The sequence below is a fragment of the Schistocerca cancellata genome, chromosome 4 (assembly GCF_023864275.1).
Source record: "Schistocerca cancellata isolate TAMUIC-IGC-003103 chromosome 4, iqSchCanc2.1, whole genome shotgun sequence".
NCBI classification, from domain to species: Eukaryota; Metazoa; Arthropoda; class Insecta; order Orthoptera; family Acrididae; genus Schistocerca; species Schistocerca cancellata.
The window spans coordinates 143,794,039-143,817,118 of NC_064629.1; the positions used below are offsets into that span (position 1 = coordinate 143,794,039).

The following is a 23,080-nucleotide window of genomic DNA, read 5'->3' on the forward strand; positions in this document are numbered from 1 at the left end:
AAAGTTTCATTAACGTAGTGAGAAATGAAAGGGTTGTTCTACTGATTAACAGAATGAAGTTCTGTCCAAAATAACAATTTGATTTATTATGACTAAACTCAAAATAATAAATAAAATACATAAACATTTACAATACATCAAATTGGATACTCAAATAAATGCTGTGAAGTTGAAGTTGTCCATAAACTAGATTGTGACATTTATGACCAAGTGGTACGTGGAGCCAATTCCTTGCAACTCAAATCTTAAGAGAAACACCCAGCCAAACCAGCATTAATTTCTGCTACATTAATGATAACTCGGACAATGAACACCCAAGACAGAACAAAGTTAGAAAAGGCACGCTCTGCTGAGTTCTGATTATCACCTAGCAAAATTCCCTGATTTGCCAGTGCTGTGGGCGTACATTACCAAGCTGTCTTCTTAACTGCAAGGACACGATCTGGCATACCGGAGGCGATGGCTGATTGCTTCGATGTCCCGTCGTGGTGGTGATAATGTTGTGATTATAGCCTGAAACAAATTCTCCTGGTCTGGTTGTTCCAGACTAAAGACTTCCTAGCAACACAAATACGCCTGTGAGGGAGATGGAGAAGGCTCGCTACACAATCACTGACAATACAGTGAGTAATTTTAACAAGAAAAGTCACACAGTAACTCCGCTACAGTCAACTTTAACCAAAACTGCTCAAGACGGACAACATAGGCCACTTGTATGCAGAACGCTCAATACTCGGAAAGTTACGTTGAAGTCGAAACTTCAGCAACTTCGTCAAACAGTTACAATTAAATGAAAGTATGTTAGACAGCCAATGGAAGGCAGGCTGTCCAGAGCACCGAGAGCTCAGTCTTGTAACCTACTCTGACTGAAAAGCGAGAGCCAACTCTCTCAAGAGCACCTGTACAAGCCGAAGTCGGAACATTCCTGCCCCCACGACAATGGTCGTGGTTAAACATTCCAATCAGCAACTCGAAAACTGGCAGAAAACTCCTCTATTGCCGACGCAATACTATTCCACCAATGGAGATACTTGGTGCCAATTTCTGCGCCGATTTTGCTACGTTATGGAGCTATTCCCTGGGCAAGTCAATCACAGTTATGATTTTGCAGAAAACGCGGGAATTTGCCCCCCAAGACTGCCTGGGAACAAAAGTCATTCCCACGCCTCGCTGGTAGCCCGCCAGAAAGTGTTTTCACTAAGTTTCTGTGAAGTAACGGAATCTCTAGCCCAACAGCTCTTCAGGCCCCTCTGGGCGTGTCGGCCCCGCTCTTATGACAATATCAGCGTCTGGAAAGCATCCACTTGACTCCCTCACACCCTTTCAAGATCAGCAGAACCCGCCTGTCACCAGACCACCCGGGTGACGAGAGACGCTGCGTGGGAAGTCCGCGTGTGAAGGAATAGCGACTTTTCACCGCATGCAATTAGAGAGGAAAATCGAATTACTCAGAGTAAGATAGAAATATGAGAGGGGGCTCATGCCACCTCTCAAGGTGTGAAGTAAGGTTAGCAATATGTGGTTCAGAGTGCAGGAAAGTCGTTGGAAGTGAAAATTGCAACTATCTTGGCTTTAACATTACATCTTAGCTGTCCTAGCCACAACTGGAGCAATAAGGGAGAAGAAACTACCATAATGGTTTGCTAGCTCTGTGGCATCATGGTCACCTGTAACAGGAAGGCTGCTTTGGCTTTAGTTTCACTGAAAGCTACATTTTTAGCCATTTTGTGAAAGAGATACAGGCAGCCAAATCAAAAATCAGAAAGAGAATCTTACTTATTTTGTTTATGAAATTCTACATCTTTGTGGTACTTCAGAGTGAGCCAGGACACCAAGTACATGTAGACAGTTTCAAAGTCCAAACTGAATAATATCTTACCAATTCATGCTGACGTAGGCACGTTGTAGTTACAGATGCCTTATATTTTATGAAAATAGACTTTCATCATAAGGTTATTGTGGTGTGGTGTATTTCATTGGCATTAGTACAGTGCAGATTTCCATAGTGTTTTCCATTATTTTGTTGAACATAACTGTAAACACCAACAATATATTCTCTCACATTATCTAAAACAGGCTGACAGTGCTTAGATAGTTCAGCTTGCATGTTTGTGGAAAGCTAAAGGAGCCAAGTTAAAGATGTCATCAAACCAGTTTGGAAGTCCATTTTCATCCTGAAAGGAATTTTCTTGATTGCTTTTTGTTAAGCAGCAAGGAAGATAAAAATTTGAGAACATACCATGAGAAGAATAAATGCATGGGGGTGACTCTCGAAACAAATTTCTTGCTAGTTTTGTTTGTTAAATCAGTGGAGTGTGTTATCGTTTAGCAGTAGTGCAGTAGTTTTGTGAGTCCTTTTTCTTACCTATGACCACAAAGTATTTAAAGTTATTGGCAACAAATACCAGCTGCAATAGGCATACTCGTGGGGAGGAGTTCATAGCAAGCAGTACCCTGTTTAGGCCATCAGATGCAAAATATTATGTTCACAGCCCTTTGATCAATTATGTCTTTGGTGGGGCTTGTCCATTAACTCATTCTGAAGAGATTAACATAAAGGCATCATGACTCAGTGCTAGTTACAGTATTGAAGAGGAATGCATGACGAGTGAACTGATGACGTTCAAGCAAAAGTGTAGTAACCTTCATCCCTTTGATATTTGTTGCCTTGAATTGGAGCATGCAGTACTCCCACTCCTAACTTACGGACCTTGCCTATTGAATACAAATGTCACACAACTCAAGCCTTGCCTATTGAATGCCAATGTCACATGACTCTTAAATGGTCACAAATTCATCACATATGTTAGGTATAGTGTCTTCTTGAATGTGAAAAACCATTCATGCCAGAACAATCTTTCAAGAAACGAGAAAATCCTTTGTGATGTATTTGCACAAACGTACTCTCCCCACACTCAGTACAAAAGTTTAGAGCTTGTGTTAATCCTAAATCATTTATGTTTGTAAATTTTAACCATACAAACTCCAGTATGTAACTACAAGATGAATACTATAACTTCAAATGAGAAAACGGCAGATGATAAATACACTCAGTGTCGCGCAGTGGTTGGTCAGCTTGTCGGAAGGTGTCTGATGTCCAGCAGTGAGTTGTGTGTGGCCAGTAGCCAGAGGCCACTATAGATCAAGGAAACTCTCAACTGTAAACTGATGTTGACACTGCCACAAGCTGTTTTTGTGCAGTGTTTCTGGAAGTTTTTGTTCTTACAGGTGAGTTAGAAAGTGAACCGAATTATCTGTAAGGTTCCATCAAACTGTTAACTTACGCGGTCAAATGTAATGCAATCTAAAAATAAAGGGAATGGATTGGGCTAGAACGCGAGACTTTATTTCTATGTTGCATGAAGCTTACCACTAGACCACAAGCAATTATAGCACTGTAACAGCTTGTGAAGAGTGACAGCACTTCCTCCATACACATTTCCAAATCCTACGGTATTACCATCCTATACATCCTTCTTGGATGAATATATTGATCGCCAGTATGGGGTGCATCCCTCTATTCTGTTACCCTCTGGAGCCCGCTTTCGGCACATGCTACAGTGGCTTAATTTCACTCTACCTGCCACTTTCCCGGTAGGTGTGAACCCTTCACCACGTTGGCTTCGTGATGTGGCCCGTGTTAACCTTGGCCTTCATTCGCTTCCTAAGGACACTACTCCAGCCTCGCTCTATTGCCTTCAGTTTCACGACCTGCGCATGGAACTTTGCGATAGTACCTTTGTGTACACTGATGGCTCTTGGACTGACCACGGTGTCGGGTGTGCCTTCATCGTTGGCGCCCATGTCTTTCAATATCGGTCTCTGCCACATTGCTCAGTATTTACAGCCGAGCTCTTTGCCCTGTATCAGACCACGGAGTACTTAGGCAAAACAGCCTTTTCGATTGTGTCCTCTGCTCGGACTGAATCAGCTCCCTTCAGAGTCTTACGTGTGCTGTACACAGCCCATCCCTTAGTGCAATGGGTCCAGGAAAACTGTCACTTCCTCGCTCTTCGTGGAGCCACTGTGATGTTTATGTGGGCTCCTGGTCATGTCGGTTTGCCAGGAAACAAGGCTGCTACCAAGGCTGCAATCCTCTTACCTCAGCCCACTCGTTCCTATATTCCCCACGATGATCTCTGGGATCTGTCAGGTGGTGGTGTCCCTTTGGCATCGCCACTGGTCCTTCCTTCACGGGCATAAGCTCTGGCTTATTAAGCCTCTTCCATGGGCTTGGATGACCTCCTTTTGGTCCTCCCGATGTGAAGGGGTCATTTTAACTAGGTTGTGTTCTGGGCACTGCCTTTTTAGCCATCGACATTTGAAAAGTAGGGCTACCCCACCACTTTGTACACATTGCACCCAAGTTTTAACTTTCCGCCACTTCCTGACAGAATGCCCATTTTCTAACCACTTACATTCCCACTTGGGTTTGCCGTCTGAATTATCGGCCATTTTAGCAAATGACACACGGGCTGTCAACACAGATTTACTTTTCATCTGCCAAAGCAATAGGGCAAAGACCATTTAATTTTTAGTCTTGAACCTCCGTTTCTGTACACTGTCTTTTGTAGCCCTTTCGCCACATCCCTGTTTTTTACTGTCTTCTCTTCTGTCAATTGGGACTGAAATATAGTCGTTTTTTAACTCCTCTCTGTCTTTGTGTTCTATAGTTTTGACTTTGTGTGTCTGAACCCCAGTTGTTTTTGTGCCCTAAATCAAAATAAAACTAAAGAAACCGGATACCAGGCAGTGGCTGAAGGAGCCATAGGCTGCTAGTCGTAAGGCGTCATGATTTTCTTCGGTACCTGGAACTAATTCGAGGAAGTCCTCACAGTCATCCAAACCACTTAAAGGAAACAAAGACGAAAAGAAGTATTCAAAGACAAAGGAAATTCTAGTGACCCCCATGCCTATGGATCCCCCATGTTCAGCTTCTGTGGCTGCAGCAGGGGTCCCGGTGGCCCTCCATCGGCATTCCAGGAAATGAACGTGTTGATCGGTTGGCCAAGCAGGCCACCACTTCGCCACCCCTGGAGCTTGGTCTCACGGAAAGAGACCTCCGGTCAGCTCTACATCGCAAGGTCCGCGATGTCTGGAGCTTTGAATGGTCTGTCTTGAACACGCCAAATAAGCTCCGCGTGGTAAAGTCGTCCACGGCCGTATGGAACTCATCCTTGAGGAGCACACATGAGGACTCAGTTGTTCTCTGCCATCTCCGAATTGGACATACGCGGTTGACCCACAGCTATCTCCTTCGCTATGAGAACCTGCCCAAGTGTCGCTGTGATGCAGGGCTGACAGTGGTCCATTTTCTGATGGAGTGCCCCATTTTAGCCCCCTTGCGGCAGTCCTTTAATTTACCAGCTGCACTTCCTTTAATTCTAGGTGGTGATGTCTCTATAGCTGACTCAGTTTTATGTTTTATCCGTGCAGCTGGGTTTTATCACTCACTCTAGTGTGGGTGCTCTCACAAGATCTCTCGGGCTACACCCACTCCAGCGACTTTTAATTGTGATGTGGATACCAGAATAGTGTCTTTTATGGTAACAAGTTGTGTTGGTACCTCTATCAATGCTTTCCAGCTGGAGGTTCTTTGTTTGTAGTTGAGTGGTTGACCTTCTACCCGATCCATCAACCACTGTAGTCTGTTTTACTCTAGTCAACTGTTTGCTCTGCTCCTTTTATGTGTCCTCTATTTTGTGTTATGGCAGTGTTCATTTTAGCTCTGTACCCCTTGGTGTTCCCTCCCTCTGGGTGCAGAGGTTACACTTTTACTGTATAGGCCTTTCACAAGTATGTCTGTTTGGAACAGGGAACTAATGGCCTCGATGTTTAGCCCCCAGCAAACCCCAAAACCAACCAACCCAGTGGCCCCCGAGGCTCCCATTCGCTCCACATTACATATCTCAGAACCTGCATGTCTTGATACCGTACTCTTTCAACCAGTGGCAGCAGGTGACCCTGTGACATAACCTGCTTCCTTGGTCCCTTCATGCCATCACAGTATAATGACAGAACAATTCTCCCATGGAATTGTAGTGGTTTTTTTTTCCATCACCTTGCTGAGCTATGACATGACTTACGCTACTTGCCTGCTTTCTGCATTGCCCTTTGTGGTCACCAGGGATATTTTAAGAATTGTACTGGTTATGACAGTGTGTCAGGTGGAGTTTGCACATACGTCTGAACTGGGTATATAACAAACTTGGGCCTCTTGACACAACTTTCTAGGCTGTGACTATTCAGGCAATGTCATTTCAGGATTTTACCTTCTGTAATGTTTATCTCCTTCCCGATGGTGGAGTGCATTAAAATGCATTGTCTGCATTGGTTTCTCAGCTCCCCCTGTATTTCCTAATCTTGGGCAACATTGATGCCCATAACTCCTTATGGTGTGGGACCATGATCACTGACCATGGTAAGGACATCAAAACTTATCTATGTGGCAGCGACCACTTCCCAGTCTTCCTCAGTGTCACTACCCTGGGTACCCACCTAGATGGTCTCTCCACAATGCTTTAATCTCTGTTGTCATTCTGAGCTTGCTGCTACATGGAGGCATTGATGAGGCTGTCCAGAATGCAGCAGCAGCCATTATATCGGCAGCTGACTTAGTGATGTCTTATGCTTTGGGATCCTCTTGTCAGACTGTAGTACCCTGGTGGACCTCTGAAATCGCCAAAACCATTCGGTATCGTAGGCATGCTTTCCAACAACATAAGCAGTGTTCATCGCTTGAGCATCTCATTGTCTTTAAACGACTGTGTACCGTGGTCCACCACCTAATAAAGCAATGGCAGCAAGAATGCTGGGAATTGTACATTTCAACAATTGCACCACATATTCCTCCTTTGCAGGTTATGGTGATGAGACCAAATGCTCAAACATCTATCAGTGGATTGCCACTGCCATCTCCTTACCATCTTTAATCATATCTCTAGTAAGGGTGAGCTTTCTCTCAGTGGTGAGAGAGGAGCATAATCAGCCCGGCATTGAATCCAGGTATGCACCCCCTAGTGATGGACAGCTATTGCCCAATTAGTCTCACCAAGTTGCTCGAACACATGGTGAGCCAGTGGCTGTCTTGGCTCCTTGAGTCTCGGGGCCTTCTTGCTCCAGCCAAGGACAGTTTTTGCAGGGCTGTTCGACTGCTAATAATTTGGTTTGTCCCCATGCGGGTCTGGGGGTAAGAATAGGCCCAAGGTATTCTTGCCTGTTGTAAGAGGCGACTGAAAGGAGTCTCACATGTTTCTGTCATTATGTGATGGTCCCCTGTAGGGTTTGACCTCCATATTTCAAAATTGGAGAAGGGTGCCGTAAATTGTGCATTGTGTCCATCGTGCATTCAGATCTTTAACCCACTTTCTTGTTGTGTAGTCCCACTCATTCTCCGTCTATCTGGCGAGGATACATTCCTGGGTGTCGCTTTCTGCACCGACGATGTCATGGACTTCTTTCCACATGATATCGAGCATGGTAGCCAGTCCGTTGTGGTGGGGCCGCCATGTACCCTGTTGGTTGTAGCCCTCTGACAACACAGCGATTGCTCTGCTGATGCCTGTGCCCTTAACTCCCCACATATGCCAAGGAGTAGATGCGCGTCACCCTGTGGCATTGGGACTCCCAGCAATGGCCATCCTGCCAGGTGGCCCTTGCTGAGGCTGTGTGGTGCCCGTGGGAAGGGCCCTTGGTAAGAGTGGATGGCATCAGGGTGGATGACATGCAATGAAGCATGGTACATCATCTCTTGCTGGTGGCCAACCACCAGCAGTCTCTAAGCGTTCCAGGGCTCAATTCAGTGGTCTGAAGTATGACCCCAAATTTTTCCCCTCCCTGGCCACACCATGGGAGGAACGAAAGGCTAAGGATGGCAGCGAAGCTTTTTCGCCCCGCTACCTAGTGTGTGCAAGAGCTGATGGGGAGTCTTTAATGACGATGAAGCCTCAGTTCTTTGTGGAGCATTTAGAGGACAAGTTTGGGGAGGTGGAGGGCTTGTACAGAATGTGCTCTGGGTCAGTTTTGATAAAAACAGCATCCTCAGCCCAGTCATCGGCATTACTCGCTTGGGACAAGTTGGGTGATGTTTCTGTTACCATCACACCCCATAAGACCTTAAATATGGTCCAGCATATTATATTCCACAGGGACCTTCTTTTGCAGTCTGATAACGAGCTGCATGCCAATTTAGAGCGGTGAGGTGTTCATTTTGTCCGGCGCGTTCATTGGGGTCCGAGGGATGCTCTGGTTGCCTTCAACTTGCCCTTCGAGGGTGATACATTGCCTGAGAAGGTCGAGGTGATGGTCTGCCGCTGTAATGTCAAGCCCTATATCCCTCCCCAGACGCGGTGCTTTAAGTGCTGGAAGTTCGACCATATGTCTTACTGCTGTACTTCCAGCCTCACATGTTGAAATTGCGGATGCCCATCACATCCCAATACTTCTTGTGCCCCACCTCCCATCTGTGTCAACTGCGGAGAGCATCATTCACCTTCCTCCCCGGACTGCAGGATTTTACAGAAAGGGAGGAAAATCATGGAATATAAGACCCTGGACTGACTGTCTTACACTGAGGCTAAGCAGAAGTTTGAACGCCTCCATCCTGTTCGTATGACCACCTCTTACACCACTGCTACAACTGTTATAGCCCCATCTGCTGCACCTACCCCAGTCACCTGTCAGAGCCGGAAGACTACACCTGCCCTCTTGATGGTAGGAGGCAATTCCCTCCCTGTTGCTCCTGCACCACCTACTTTGGGAGCAATCCCCCCCCAACCATAAGGGATGTCCGTCCCCAGTTCTAAGCCGGAGAAGCGCCCAACTTCTTCAGCTCCTCTCACTCGGAAGGGGTCCCTGGGGGGGCCCCTCCCTTCCCAAGTTTCCACTAGTGGTAAAGTTGACGCCCACCAGTGGCGGAAGTACCCCAAAGCAGCTGGTCGTAGGGCTTCACGATCCTTCTCAGTCCAGGAGACTAAATCAGTGAAGCCCTCCCAGCCAGAGACACCAAAGGAGCAGCGAGAAAAGTCCAAGAAGAAGACCCCTAAGAGCAAGGAACTTGGGGTGGCATCCACCCCTATAAGCTTTGTGTCTGCTGAGGACCTGGATCTCGCCGGACCCTCAGACACAATGGATATCAACTCGTCGGTGGCAGCAGGTGACCCTGAGGCATAATTCACCTCATTGAATGTTCAGTGCCTTCCCAGCCTCACGATCATATATACTCCAGTGGAATTGCAGCGGTTTTTTCCACCACCTTGCTGAGCTCCGACAACTTACCAGCCTTCACCCTTTCTTCTGCATTGCTCTCCAGGAAACTTGGTGTTCGGTGATGCAAACCCCAGTCCTCCGTGGCTATCGGGGTTGTTATAAGAATCAGGCAGCTTGTATGAGGATATCTGGTGGAATCTGCATCTTCGTCCTTAACTCTCTTTACAGCGAATGTGTACCTCTTTCTAACACCTTTAGAGGCTGTCACTGTTAGGATGTGGATGCCTCAGGCTGTTACTGTCTGCAGTACCTACCTTCCTCTGGATGGTGATGTCCCACAGCATGTATTGGCCGCGCGGATAACCCAACTGCCACCACCTTTTCTGTTACTGGACAACTTAAATGCCTATAACCCTTTGTGGGGTGGATTGGTGGCAACAGGCCAAGGCACTGTCGTTGAGCAAGTGTTGGCACAGCTCGACCATTCCCTCTTAAATACTGGTGCCTCCACACATTTTAGTGAGTGCTTGTCACATACTCAGCCATCGACCTTTCTGGCCTTCTACCATCTGTCCAATGGAGAGTGCATGACGACTTGTGCAGTAGTGACCACTTTCCGATCTTTGTCACTGCCACAGTGCCGCTCTTTTGGGCGCCTCTCCAGATGGGCCTTGAATAAGGCTGACTGGGACTTGTTCACCTCCATTGCCACTATTCAGCCTCCTTCTCATGACGCCATTGATGTGGTGGTTCACGCTATAACCAGCAGCATCATTTCTGCAGCGGAATCTGCAATTTCTTGTTCTTCCAGGTCCCCTCAGTGGAGGACTGTGCCTTGGTGGTCACCAGAGATCGCTGAGGCGATTAGAGATCACAGGCAGGCCCTCCAATGTCATAAGCAGCACCCATCACTGGAACACCTCATTGCCTTTAAGCAGCTCCGTGCCCAAGCCCAATGCCTTATAAGCCGACGGAAGCAGGAGTGCTGTGAAAGGTATGTCTCCAACATTGGCATCCATACCTCTCCATCGCAGGTTTGGACCAGGATTAGGCAACACTATGGCTATCAGACCCCCGTCAGCATACCTGGGCTTTCCCTGAATGGAGCAGTGTGTACTGCATCTGACACGATTGCAGAACTCTTAGCAGCGCATTACGCTCAGAGTTCCGCTTCTATGAATTACCCGCTGGCCTTCCGCTCCCTGAAAGAGCGGTTGGAATGTCGGAGTCTCCATTCCATGCGTGCCATTCCGAATCAGCTACTTTGTATGCTGACAGCTTTTGCCTGTACTACAGCTCCACTGGAATTGCAGTTGCTGAATGACAGCTGCAGGGCGCTATCCGCAAGGTGCAGTCTTGGGCCATAATGTGCGGCTTCCTGTTTTCGGCCGCCAAGACTTGCGCCATGCATTTCTGCTGGCATCGCACTGTTCACCCTGAGCCACAGCTTTACCTTAATGGTGAACCTCTTGCTGTGGTGGAAGTGCATTGGTGTTAGGGATTGCTTTTTGATACCTGGTTGACTTGGCTCCTTCATATTCGGCAGCTTAAACAAAAATGCTGGCAGCATCTTAACACTCTTCGTTGCTTGTGTCACACCAGCTGGGGTGCCAATCAGTCTACCCTTCTAAGACTTATGAGGCGTTGATTCAGTCCCGTCTCGATTATGGGAGCCTGGGTTATGGTTCGGCATTGCCTTCCTCATTGCGGTTGCTTGACCCCATACTTCACTGTGGGATCCAACACCCAACTGGAGCTTTCTGCACCAGCCCTGTAAACAACCTACTTGAGGAGGCTGGTGTCGCTCCTTTGCGGATCCGGTGCCACCGACTACTGGTTGCTTATGCTGCACATGTTTGTAGCTTGCCTGGGCATCCAAATTACCATCTCCTGTTCCCAAACTCGGTCGTCCATCTTCCGAAACGGCAGCCCCATTCAGGTTGTATGATTGCGGTTCGCATCTGGTCTCTTCTCTCTGGGCTTGAGTTTTTCCCTCTCCCACCTCTTTTCCGGGCCTATATCCATATACCCCTATTATATTGCGCCCTGCCCATGCCTTCAGCTGGATTTGGCATGAGGCCCGAAAGCCTCAGTCCCTCCTGAGGCCCTCCGCCGACGCTCTCTTTCCATCCTTGCCGCGTTTCACGGCTCTGCTGTAGTATACACTGAAAGTTCGGTGGTTGCTGATAGAGATGGTTATGCTTCTACTCTTGGGGTTCAATGTGAACAATGCTCATTGCTGGATAGCTGCAGTGTTTCACTTCAGAGCTTGTAGCCATCTCTCGCACCCTAGAGTATATCCGCTCCTGCTCAGGTGAATCCTTCGTCATCTGTAGTGACTCCCTGAGCAGTTTACGAGCTGTCGACCAGTGTTTCCCTCACTCTCGTCTGGTGATGGTTGTCCAGGAGTCCATCCACTCTTGCCCATTGCGGCGCTCCGTGGTTTTTGTGTGGACCCCGGGTCATGTCGGCATCCCAAGTAATGAACGTGTTGACAGGCTAGCCAAACAGGCTATCAGTGAACTGGCCGTGGAGATAGGCCTTTAGCAATGTGATCTCCAGTCAGTATTGCGGCAGAAAGCCCTTGTACCTGAGGTGATAAATGACGCACCCTGCCTTCACCCAACAAGCTTTGTGTCATCAAGGAGACTACAGAAGTGTGGTGCTCCTCCATGCGAGCCTCTCGCAAGGACTCAGTTGTTCTCTGCCGGCTACACATTGGCCACACCTGGCTGACGCACGGTCATTTATTGCGCTGCGAGACCCCACCTCTCTGTCGCTGTGGATCAGCGTTGTCAGTGGTCCACATCTCGTTGGACTGTCCACTTTTAACTGCGCTGAGACAGACATTTGCGCTGCCTGATACACTCCCTGCTCTTTTAATGGATGACGCTGCCATGGCAGGCTTAGTTTTGAGTTTTATTCAAGCAGGGGGCTTTTATTGCCAATCTGAGGGTTTGTCTCTTTTGTGTGTTGCATCTGGCCTTTGGCCTACAGTTTTAGATTAGGGTTTTTAGTGTGTCTCTTGGTAGTTGGCTTTTCCTTTTATTTGTTTCCATGGTCGGCCAACCACTGTAAAACTCTGTGTGCTTTTAATTCCTTTATTACTGGTATTTGTCTGTGTCTTTCATGTTCTGTGTCATCCCTTGTCATCTACGTTGCTTTTTATTCCCTGTGGGTGTTTCATGGTCTACATCTACATCTACACATATACTCTGCTAGCCACCAAGCTAGCACGATTTGAAAGTTGGTGGTAATATTATATGCTCTACATCCTCGGTGAAGATCGGATTTCGGAATTTAGTAAACAGCCCCTTCCGTTTAGCGTGCCGTCTATCTGCAAGTGTATCCCACTTCAAACTTTCTATGAGATTTGTAACGCTCTCGCGATGGCTAAATGTACCAGTCACGAATCTTGCCGCTCTTCTTTGGACCTTCCCAGTCTCTTGAATCAGACCCAACTGGGAAGGGTCCCATACAGACGAACAATACTCTAAAACTGGACGAACTAACGTATTGTAAGCTATTTCCTTTGTTTAAGGACTGCAGCACTTCAGGATTCTACCAATAAACCGCAATCTAGAGTTTGCCTTAATCTGATCATTCAATTTGAGATCATTTCAAATAGTCACACCCAGATACTTGATGAATGTTACCACTTCCAAAGACTGGGCATTTATTTTGTACTCGTACATTAATGAGGATTTTTGCCTTGTTATATGCAGTAGGTTACACTTACTAATATTCAGAGATAACTGCCAGTCATTACACCACACATTTATTTTCTGCAAATCCTCATTGATTTGTTCACAACTTTCGTGTGATACTACTTTCCTGTAGACTACAGCATCATCGGCAAACAGCATAATGCCGCTGTCAGTACCATCAATCAGATCGTTTATGTAAATTGTAAAAAGCAGCGGACCTATTAAGCTGCCGTGGGGCACACCTGAAGTTACACTTGTTTCTGTTGAAGTCACCCTGTTCAGGACGACATACTGCTCCCTGTCTGTTAGAAAACTTTCTATCTAACTGCATATGTCATCAGATAGACAGTAAACGCACACTTTTTGGAGCAAGTGACAGTGCGAAACTGAGTCGAATGCCTTTCGAAAGTTGAGAAATATGGCATCAATCTGGGACCCAGTATCTAGAGCCTGTTGTATATCATGCACAAAGAGGGCCAGCTGTGTCTCGCATGACCTCTGTTTCCTAAAACTGTGCTGCTTTCTGCAGATGAGCTTCTCAGAGTCTAGAAAGGTCATTATGTCTGAACACAAAATATGTTCCATGATTCTACAACAAATCGTTGTCAGTGAAATTGGCCGGTAATTATGTGCATCCGATTTTCTTTCCTTTTTATAGATTGCTATGACCTGGACCTCTTCCACCCCAGTGGAACTTTCCACTGTTCCAATGATCTCTGATAGATGATGGATAAGAATGGTGCTATATTTGTAGCATAGTCAACATATAATCTTACGGGGATACCGTCTGGGCCAGATGCCTTCCTGGCACTTAAGGATCTTAATTGTTTTACACCCAGATACACTAAACACTGTATCAGCCATCCTTTCGTTTGTTCGATAATTGAAAGGGGGAATGGTGCTGCAGTTTTCTACCGTAAACGAGTTTTTGAAAGCTAGGTTTAGAATTTCAGCCTTCTGTTTATCATCATCAGTTACATTACCTGTACTGTCAGCAAGAGAAGATATTGAATTATTTGTATCGTTCATAGATTTTACGTACGACCAAGTTTTATGGGGTTATTTTTAGAATCTACAGATAAAATATTGCTTTGAGATTCGTTAAAAGAATCTTTTGTCCTTCTGACAGCTGCTTTAATTTTGTGAAAAAAGGGACCGATGACCTTTGCAGTCTGGTCCCTTCAACCCCACAAACCAACCCACCAATTTAGTTTGCCTGGAGTCTGCCATCCAGACAGCTTTTGGCCAACGTCTGCACCTTATTTGTGTCTTCATGAACCTACAGAAGTCACATTACATCAAATGGTGACACATCCTCACTGCCATAAGTGAGTGGAGCCTCAAGGCTCACTTTAGTTTTTTGTCCAGAACTTTTTGTCGCACTGCACTTTGTGTTTAATTTGGTGCTTCCCACAGTACCCTCCATATCTAAGAGAATGGGGTCTACAATTTTTGCTTTTACTGTGGCTCCTCTAGTGAGGTGTGCTGAACAGACTGCAGGAAGCAGTCCAGTCATGCGCCTGCACCTATGGCTTTCAGTTTTCTGCTGCCGACACTTGCATCATGTACTTCTGTCACTGTCGGACCGTTCGTCCACAACCATAACTTTACCTTGACAACCAACTACCCAGTGTGGTGCAGACTTATCGCTTTATGGTGTACGAAGTCTGGCGGGCATGTCTTCCCCATCTTCGCTGCCTCAGTAACAAAAGCTGTGGTGAAGACTGCACTACCCTTCAGCAGCTTTACAAAGCCCTGATCCTGTCCCATCTTGATTATGAAAGTCTGGCATATTGTTCAGCTTCACCCTCACCATTGTGGTTACTGGACCTGATTACACCACTGTGGGGTCCAGCTTGCAACAGGAGCCTTTTAGGTAGCCCTACTCGCAGAGGCTGGGGTCCCTCCACTATAAATCAGGTGTTATGCTATACATATTCGCATCTCCCCTAAGCATCCAAACTATCATGTCCTTTTTCTTAGTAGTGAGGTCCATCTCCCCCAACAGAGACCCAGACCTGGGGCCTCGGTTGCTGTTAGACTACAGTATCTCTGCTCTCTGTCGCCTCTTATCAGAGAGCGGTTGTGTAAGCTCCAGTAGTGTGTATGTGTATCCTGACCACGGATCTGACTCGATTTATCACTGAAAGATTCAGTTGATGCCATGGTGTTTTGTCATGGCAGCATACAAAGCACAGAAACACAAGGCAACTTCACACTCTGCACAGCAGGCCATAGCGGGCAGCAATGGCCGGGCATTTAGTATGTAGCTGCCAACCTTGTTGCGGAGAATCTCCATTATATCTCACGTATTTTCTTGAGAATGGAAACAGACATGACACTCCTTGCACCATTAAAAACAATTTCAATATGGTAGCTACATTTCATACCCAGCAACTTATGTCCTAAAACCCACCAAACGTAATCTAGCCAGTGACTACTTTTTTCAATGCAAACTTATCAAAATATGTGTGATGTTGTCCTTTACTTCGAAGTGTCACAATAATTACCAGCCAAAGTGAAAAGGTAAAAAGTTCATTATCAAACTTCAATGTGTGACTATAATATGTGGAAAAATTAATATTTTTAATACAAAATAGTTTCTTCAAATTGAATGAGAGAGACTGCACAGCAGAGAACATATGCAATCCCAAAACAATGGTTTTTATTTTTTTATGTGAAAACTAAAAGTTTCACTGAAAAACTAACTACAGAAAGGGCTGTAGCTATGTTTCATTTATGTAAAGGCAAATTGGATGACATAAAATTTCACTTCCTTTGTACTGTGGGATACGTTTTGCGTGGATTGGCCAGCACCACAGTAGTTGTGGGTGCCTGGATACCCAGCTGCAGGGGAAAGTAGACACAGCTCATGTGATCCGAAGGCCACTCTATAAGATGGATTTCTAGGTTCAGAAGTGGTATACATAGATTGCTCAGCAGTTGATGGCTGAACTTTTTTTAATGCAAGGTGCAGTGAACTACACTTCTTGCCGAATGGATGCAGTGTCTTCACTACTGAATTGGTGGCCATCAGAGGAGCCCTTAGCCTTGCTGGTTCTTGTACTGGCAAGATGCTTCTAAACTGAAGCAACCATCTGAGTAGTCTTCAGGCTATAGACCACTCATTAGTTAAAACTATCCAGGATCTTCTTTCTGACCGCCTTCAAGCTGGACAGCCAGTCATCTGTTTGGAGTGCTAGATATTTGGGGGTATCAGGGCATGAACATGCTGACCATTTGGCAAAGTTAGCTACCAGGATGCCAATTTTGGAAATGGGGTTCCCAGAACTGGATATTTGGTCGACCCTACACCATCAATTGTTGTTTTTCTGGAGCTCAGAATGGTTTGCCCCTAACAAACTGAGAGCAATAAAGGAGATCCCAACCACATGGCAGTCTTCCCTTCGCACTTTTTGCTAGGAATCTTAATTTCCTTTGTCAGTTGCACATTGACCAAATGTGGCTGACCAACAGCCTCAGTCTCCGACATTAGGGCCCATCTTACTGCCGATGTTGTGACTACCTGACTATGGCCGCTTGGATGTGATTTTTTAACCTTCTTGATACACTATCTCTGGTGCTAACAGACAATACCAAAGCGGCTGACCTGGTTTTACATTTCACCTGCAAAGGTGGTTTCTACACGTCTGTTCGAGGTGGGGCCCTTTGGCCTCATTGACTGCCTGAAGGGTTGGAAGGCACCTCTCACCTGCTCTGACCTAGGCGTCCCATTGTGATCCTTGCTCAGTGGTCTGGCCTAGCCCCTACCCTTCCCACCCTTTTATTCTCCTTGTTATTTTATGTTTATCATTTTTAGTGTTTTATCTTTCTTTAAATTTTACAGTCTTGTATATGATGCCCATTTTCTTGGGGTAATGGACAGTTAGGTGGTGCTGGTGGGATGCAGAGCATGCATCTTCCACAACATACCATGCTCTGGGGACCTCCAACTGCATTCCAGGCAGTGTGGCTCGCCCACCTTACACTCTTTCTCTACTCCCTCCTACTTCCCTTGATCTTCTCTCTGTTCTACTGTATCTCACTTACAATTTGGCTTCCAAAGATTTGCCTTTTTTTCTCCTTTTTCGGGAGATTATTTGTGGTTCGATACACGTAGGATGAAGGGACTGATGACGTCACAGTTTGGTCCCTTTAACTCCAGCAACCAGCCAACCAACCCCATATAAAAAGTATTGTATTTTCTAGAATTGGGAGCTATAGGTCTTGGTAAAAGCCAGCAGTTAAATCCAGTCTTGACCTGGTTTCACACATTGAAATTTGTGATGATATTCATAAATATTTTCTAAATGAAGAATTTCTTGAGTCAGAAATAGATTGAATTGTCTAGAATTCAAAACCAAGGGTATGCCACCATCTGTATTGGCACAACCAATGGATTACTAAAATGCTACTACTTTAATCAGTGTTGCCCTGACTTGCAAGTTCCTGTAATTCTCTCTCAACCTCCTTTCTGTTGGCTATTGAAGCACAGTAAGGGTTTAATATATAAAATGCTTGAGGTGGTTTCTTTTGCAATTAATTTTAATTTTTCACCCTCTGGTATGTCACTAAATAAATCCATATTACCTATACAAATAACAATACTGTAATATTGTTGTCTGTCTGTTTGAATGTGCTAACCTCCAAAACTACTGCTCAGATTATCATGGTATTTTCACAGGTAACTTGAATGTAGCGTGGGGCAACGTACACTGATAAGCCAAAATGGTGTGGCCACTGCCCACAACAAGAGTGGATGTTGCTTGGTGGCATTATGGGCCCGTGACGCAGTAACAAAAATATGTAAGTGGAGCAGATACTGATGGGAGAACACCGTAGTGAAGATATGGGCTGCAAATGGGGAAACTGACAGCTACAAAGCACCTGCATCCCTTCATGCTTAATGTCTTCCCCAGTGGTGATGTTCTCTTTCAGTAGTACAATTGTGTGTGTCTCGGAGCCAGAACCATGCTACAGTGGTTTGAGGAGCATTATAGTGAACTCACGTTGATGTCTCAGTGACCAAATTTGCCTGATGTAAATCCTATGGAATTACATGACCTGTGTGTATATCTTTAATGCCACATAGCTCCACAAACCTACCAACAAACTATTGGATGCCTCCACAAAATTTTGGGCAAACTGCCGGATGTTTGCAACTTCCTGCCACAATATTTTGGTGCAGAGTCTTCTGGCCATCTTCAGGTGATACTGGCGAAAACTCCCTGAGCTCTGGTATTTAAGACCCCTCCGGCCCATGTGTGGTGGATTCACTTGGCGTTGCGCATGCGCTACTCGAGTGCATCTGATTCTGCTGTGCCGCGCGCCCTCCCTGGTGAAAACTCACCGCATCAATATCAATTCGATTTTCTTCCTGCGGTTCCATCACAGAACTACGCCAGCTACAGAGGACACGAAGTTTTTCGACAATTGGATTCCATGCCGAATTCAGTTGGAAACCGTCGTCATGATTAATAAGACTCTCATTGTCAGACAGCCCTATTTCCATGGCTTCATTAATAACAGAACTCCAAAAGTTAGATACATGGGCGACAATTTTTGTCTCGTTGTAATTCATGGCATGACCAGTGTAAATACAGTGTTCGGCTGAAGAAGGCGAGTATGCCGCTGATGTTCTAAGATGCGATAGTGCACAGTACGCATAATTTGCCCTATGTAAGATTTGCCACATTCACACAGAATTCTGTAAACACCTGCCTTGCGCAGCTCTAGGTCGTCTTTGACAGATGCCAACAGTGCCGAAATTTTTGCAGGAGGGTGAAAGATTAATTTCACTTTATATTTTCTTAGTATTCTGCTTATTTGCGCTGAAATATTACCAGTATATGGTAATGGAGAGAGAGCTGCAGACCAGGGGAGAGCACTGCAGACAGAACAAAGAAGAGGAAGAGGCCTTTAAAACAACTTCCGATTTACCATATATTGGTAATATGGTCTCTGTGCTTTATATTGAAGCAAAAGTTTCCCAAGGTTCATGACAGTTATTCCACTTTATGTAAGAACAAGAACATTTATAAGGATTAGGCATCTGAATCAGTAAGCAAAGTTGTAAACCATGAAGAAATGTGCCAGGAGGAGGAAGCAGCTATGGATTGCATCTTCATCTGGTAAACAGCAATAGAAATCTGGAACACACTATGTTAATACATGCTTTGTCATCATATGAATGTTATTTTCAGCTTAATTATCACTTATTCAGTCATAATGTGAAATTCATCTGCCATGCCACTTGTTGTAATTTGTCCACCTGTGTACGGAACCAAACTGAAAGTGAAATAAATGAATAAAACACCAGAGCACCTGTAGCGTAGCTCATTTGCTGTATAATCATACTAATGCACTGCACTATTCAGCCTCACTGTGACGTCAGGGGCCACCAGCCAATAGCGAGCATTGTTGCTGGAATGGCCTCCCCTGATTAACCTGTCTGTGTGATTTGACATATGCTAAATGATGTACGTTTCTACAAACCACTGTGAGACACTGTTTTTGGTATGCAAATGAGTCTTGTATGAGAAGTATGCATTTTTGATCCATTTGCTGTACAGCTTTGTAAATACTGTGGTTTTTATGTTGTTGTTTAAACTTCCAGTGATGGGTGCCAAAACCAGTGATGAATAAAGTTTGTGTACAGGAGATGGCTATAAAAATAAGTTCTTTCAAATAATAAACAATTTTAATAAATTTCATCTAATTATAGACCTGATATAAACAGGTAAAGGGTTTTATTGACTAAAAAAATATACAGGGCAGTCAACAACACCGTTATCACATAATTTTACATGATCTTTTGTAATCATCATCAGTATTGTCATCTCCATTCAGTGGCCAAATATCTTCAGCATAGTCAGAAGAAGGAAGACAGTGAAAGTAATGTTGAGCAACAGGTATGACGAAGGACAAAAGCTCTTCCTTGTCCTTCGCTTCTGTAACAGCCTGTGGTCCTGTGTACAGCATTCCTTGAGGAATGTTAGTCACAGTAAGTGGGTGTCCTTTTAGATCCCGGTGTGAAGTCCAACTTGGAAAATTTTATGTCTGTTAAATGGGCTTCGTCAAATAAGACACTGAATGTTACTGAATCCACTGCCCCTTTAGCCATCATGCAGGATTTTTCCAATGTGAGACTTCCTTTCTGTTACTGACTTTAACAAACCTTTTGCAGACAAGAAATTGTTTGTTATTACAGTGATGTGACTGGAAGTTTTCCTTGACCTAGTAATAATATTGTACCAATCATTAGGACAGTATGTTGTCTTGCTGCAGTTTTCTATTGAGGCTAATTAAATCATGGTAGAGATAAAAATGGCCTCTGTTCACAAACTTCTGATTAGTTCAATGCTGTTACTTTAACTTAAAACTAGTTTCGTTGTCATGGCTATCTTTCAATCCCTCTTATAGGTATCACTGTACAAGACAGTGTTTTGCAGAGGGAATTCTTGTTCCGACATGTTCAACAAAACTGGTAGAAATGTTTATTTTTGTTGATGTTGAGTGATGACAATATGGTGTTGCCCATTTTAATAGGTCACATAACAATGTATTTTGAACAGAGAAAGGCCCTACTGCCATAAAAGATTGAATGCGTATTTTTGTGCTTTCTCCGAAATGTTAGAAAAACATTTGTTTCTGCTGTTGCAATTTTACTGAACAATTTTTCTGCAACCACTGTCCCTCTTCTTGTTTTATAAGTTTCTCCACAATAAGGTTCTCTCTCTCTCTCTCTCTCTCTCTCTCTCTCTCTCTCTCTCTCTCTCTGTGCTTTCCTTCTGTAATTTATTTTCATTTTTGGTGTTTGTTTTGCTGTATCTGCTACTGCATAGTTACCATCAGAGTCATCTAATTAATCTTTTGCCCCACAATCATCACTTATCCTTTTTTAAAAATACTACTAGTAAACCCCGTAATATTATGAAAACCATATGTCATTATTAGGGACAAGAAAAAAAAAAATCATTTTGCTTTGGCCAAATTCAGTGCTGTTTTTGTCATCACATCAAAGTTTGTTGCACGTGAAAAGAACTATTATTTTAATATTCTAACCTACATGAACCTCCTCAGTCTTGAGGTGACTGGAAGACAAAATGCAATTTCAGCATTCAATAACTATGTTGTTTCTCAGATTTATAACATTCTTATCTTGAAAATTACAACTTTAGCAATATCTTGAAAAAATTGACAATGTCACGTTATTACACTAAAATCATTATTTTTGCATTACTGTTTTTTGCAAAATTTTAAAACAGATACCTACTTTAATGTTACTTTTTGGGACTTTCAATTTTAATTAATGACTGTAGGCCTGATACACGCTGTTGGCTGCAAATATTTAAGACAGGATAACTGGCGTAATTTCATTTTTAGGTTATATATTTCTAACTTTTATTTGACAGTAATGAAGCACCATCTATGACTTATTTTGTGAATTTTTTCCCTTCAAGAGAACCCCATGTCATTTCAAGCATGTGTGAATTTTTCTCTCTGTACCTAGATTATTCCATGAAGTATTGAATTTTCAAATGTTAATGGACCTTTGGGTCTACAAGATTAATTTGATCAGGCCACTATCTAAGAAACAAATATGAATGATGAAACTGGGTTCTGTTAAAGAGATATGATACTAGAGTTGTACCAAAGTGTTCCAGTGCATCTGGAAGAACTACCTTTCCTATGTGGATTTGGGAACTTCATAATTTTGTAAGTATGTTTAATGAAAAGGAACGATTTTTAAAAATCAATGAATTAAAAATTAACTACATTCATAAAAAAGTTGCACTTAACAATCCGAGTATATCATTATATCAAATAATTAAAATTAGACAAACATCTAAAAATTTTAAGTAGAAAAAAAATCTGTATCTTGTTATGTATAGCAGCAACTGTACATTGGTGCTGGTCATGACTGGCAGGATGATGGTTCAAACCCGAGTCAGGCCATTCTGATTTAGATTTTCTCTGAATTCCCTAAATCACTTCAGGCAAATGTCAAGATGGTTCCTTTGAGAGGGTATGGCAGACTTCCTTCCCATCCTTCCTGTCCTTCTCTAATCCTAAAATGTAAACTTTCACGGCCGGAAATATCATGTCCATTATAATTATCCGGGCTGTTATGCCGTGCTCGGTTGATGAATTCTGTGGTGATTCCCAACGTTTCGTCTCCGACTGCGGGAGACATCTTCAAGGGGGTCCGTAGCTTGATGGAAGGTCCAACACACACACTGGCTCACTACTGACTGCCGCTAAATTCCGTGTCCGCGCGCCCCCGCGCCACGGCGTGATGTCACGTGTTTTGAAAACATCAGTGCAATTGGCCGCTGTCCGTCGCCGTTGATCGCCGTTGCCATCACCCAGTAGTGGACGAGTGGTACACATCTTCTTTAACACCGGCATCCATATACCGTTTAATTTGACGCCCTCCTCCTTTCGGTTGAAATTATTTGGGTGTTTAGCGATTTTGATTGCCTCCCTGTAGAGCCTTTCATAGTATCTGCTCATGGCCGCTAGTACTTGCGTCTCCTTGAAACGAATATTGTGGTTCCCTGGCTGGAAAGCATGCTCCGCAACAGCTGATCGTTCCGTTTCTCCTCTTCTACAATTTCCCTTGTGCTCTTCCAAACGTTTAGAAACAGTTCTTTTGGTGGTACCCACATAAACATCACCACAGCTGCATGGGATCCTATACACTCCAGATTTTTCCAATGGTTTGCGAGCGTCCTTGGCAGGCCTAAGGTATTCCTGTATCTTCCTGGTGGGCTTGTAAATTACGGTAATATTCCGCTTCATCAAGATCCTCCCTATTCTTTCCGTTACATTTTTAACAAACGGCAGGAAAACCTTAGATTTTGCAGTAGCCTGTACGTCAGTATGATTTCTGCGTAGCTGCCTCAACGCAGGTTTTATTTTGGCGGACGAATATCCGTTCTTCGTTAGTGCATTGTGGAGATGTTCCATCTCAGCGTCGAGCAACTCAGGTTCACAAATATTTCTAGCTCTGTCCGCTAACGTCTTGATAACACCCCGCTTCTGTTGTGGGTGGTGGTTTGAATCCCGGTGCAAATAACGGTCCGTGTGCGTGGGTTTGCGGTACACTGAGTGGCCCAAACTACCATTTTCGTTTCTAAACACAAGCACATTGAGGAAATGTA

At 44.4% G+C, this 23,080-nt stretch overlaps 1 long non-coding RNA gene across 1 annotated transcript in view; it reads left to right on the top strand.

Moving 5' to 3' along the window:
• The window catches only part of LOC126184637 (uncharacterized), a 30,819-nt gene extending 12,015 nt beyond the window's left edge, over positions 1 to 18,804 (top strand). The window contains exon 4 of the long non-coding RNA XR_007536850.1: positions 17,599 to 18,804. This is a non-coding gene — a long non-coding RNA (uncharacterized LOC126184637). The remainder of the gene's footprint in view (positions 1 to 17,598) is intronic.
• The last annotated feature ends 4,276 nt before the right edge of the window (positions 18,805 to 23,080 follow it).